The sequence below is a fragment of the Salmo salar genome, unplaced genomic scaffold (genome assembly GCF_905237065.1).
Source record: "Salmo salar unplaced genomic scaffold, Ssal_v3.1, whole genome shotgun sequence".
In the NCBI taxonomy this organism is placed as follows: domain Eukaryota; kingdom Metazoa; phylum Chordata; class Actinopteri; order Salmoniformes; family Salmonidae; genus Salmo; species Salmo salar.
In genome coordinates this window covers 262,501-265,000 of record NW_025547873.1, presented here as the reverse complement: position 1 = coordinate 265,000, position 2,500 = coordinate 262,501, and positions in this window count along the sequence as shown.

Here is a 2,500-nt window from a genome sequence, read left to right as displayed (position 1 = left end):
TATGTGGGGCGGTGTGTGTGTATGTGTCTATAGTACAGTATTGTGTGTGTGTATGTGTCTGTAGGTACAGATATGTGTGTGTGTATGTGTCTGTAGAGTACAGGTATGTGCGTGTGTATATATGTCTGTAGATTACAGGTATGTGCGTGTGTATGTGTCTGTAATTACAGGTATGTGTGTGTGTGTCTATAGGTACAGGTATGTGTGTGTGTGTATGTGTCTGTAGGTACAGGTATGTGTGTGTGTATGTGTCTGTATTACGGTATGTGTGTGTGTGTATGTGTCTGTAAGTTACAGTAGTGTGTATGTGTCTGTATTACAGTATGTGTGTGTTGTGTGTGTGTGTGTGTGTGTGTGTGTGTGTGTGTGTGTGTGTGTGTGTGTGTGTGTGTGTGTGTGTGTTGTGTGTATGTGTCTATGGGTACAGTATGTGTGTGTTGTATGTGTCTGTATTACATATGTTGTGTTGTGTGTGTATGTCTGTAGGTACGAGTATGTGTGTGTGTGTGTGTGTCTGTAGTTACAGGTATGTGTATGTGTGTGTTGTGTATGTGTCTGTAGGTACGGTATGTGTGTGTGTGTGTATGTGTCTGTGTTACAGGTATGTGTGTGTGTGTGGGAATGTGTCTGTGGGTACAGGTATGTGTGTGTGTGTATGTGTCTATAGATTACAGAGTATTGTGTGTGTGTATGTCTGTGTTACAGTATGTGTGTGTGTGTATGTGTCTGTAGTTACAGGTATGTGTGTTGTTGTGATATGTCTGTAGGTACGTATGTGTGTGTGTGTGTGTGTGTGTGTGTGTGTGTGTGTGTGTGTGTGTGTGTGTGTGTGTGTGTGTGTGTGTGTGTGTGTGTGTGTGTATGTGTGTGTGTGTAGTTGTCTGTAAGTTACTGTGTTGTGTTGTGTATGTGTCTATAGGTACAGGTATGTGTGTGTGTGTATGTGTCTGTAATTACAGGTATGTGTGTGTGTGTGTGTGTGTGTGTGTGTGTGTGTGTGTGTATGTGTGTGTGTGTGTATGTGTCTGTAGGGTACATGTATGTGTGTGTGTGTGTGTAATGTGTCTATGAGTACAGGTATGTGTGTGTGTGTATGTGTCTGTGAGTTACAGGTATGTGTGTGTGTGTGTGTGTGTGTGTGTGTGTGTGTGTGTGTGTGTGTGTGTGTGTGTGTGTGTGTGTGTGTGTGTGTGTGTGTATGTGTGTGTGTGTGTATATGTCTATAATTACAGGTATGTGTGTGTGTATGTGTCTGTAGGTACAGTATGTGTGTTGTGTGTTTGTTGTTGTGTGTGTGTGTGTGTGTGTTGTGTGTGTGTAGGTACATATGTGTGTGTGTGTGTGTGTATGTATGGTATGTGTGTATGTGTGTATGTATGTGTCTGTAAGTACGGTATGTGTGTGTGTATGTGTCTATAGTACAGGTATGTGTGTGTGTATGTGTCTGTATGTACAGGTATGTGTGTATGTGTCTGTAGAACAGGTATGTGTGTGTGTGTATGTGTCTGTAGTACAGAGTATGTGTGTGTGTATGTGTCTGTATTACGTATGTGTGTATGTGTCTGTAAGTACGTATTGTGTGTATGTGTCTGTAAGTACGTATGTGTGTGTATGTCTGTATGTCGTATGTGTGTATGTGTCTATAAATTACAGGTACGTGTGTGTGTGTGTCTGTGTTCGTATGTGTGTGTGTGTGTGTGTGTGTGTGTGTGTGTGTGTGTTGTGTGTGTGTGTGTGTGTGTGTGTGTGTGTGTATGTGGCTGTAGGTACAGGTATGTGTGTGTATGTGTCTGTAGTTACAGAGTATGTGTGTGTGTGTGTGTATGTGTCTGTAGAGTACAGTGTGTGTGTGTGTATGTGTCTGTAGGTACAGGTATGTGCGTGTGTGTATATGTCTGTAGGTACAGGTATGTGCGTGTGTGTATGTGTCTGTAGGTACAGGTATGTGTGTGTATGTGTCTGTAGGTACAGGTATGTGTGTGTGTGTATGTGTCTGTAGGGTACAGGTATGTGTGTGTTATGTGTCTGTAGGTACAGGTATGTGTGTGTGTGTGTTATGTGTCTGTAGATTACAGGTCGTGTGTGTATGTGTCTGTAAGTACAGGTATGTGTGTGTGTGTGTGTGTGTGTGTGTGTGTGTGTGTGTGTGTGTGTGTGTGTTGTGTGTGTGTGTGTGTGTGTGTGTGTGTGTGTATGTTGTCTATAGATTACAGAGTATGTGTGTGTTGTATATGTGTCTATAGTTACAGGTATGTGTGTGTGTGTGTGTGATGTGTCTGTAGTTACAGGTATGTGTGTGTGTGTGTGTGAATGTGTCTGTAGTTACAGTGTATGTGTGTGTGTGTGTGTGAATGTGTCTGTAGGTCTATGTGTGTGTGTGTATGTGTCTGTAGGTACAGGTATGTGTGTGTGTGTATGTGTCTGTAGTTACAGGTATGTGTGTGTGTGTATGTGTCTGTAGTTACAGGTATGTGTGTGTGTGTGTATGTCTGTAGTTACA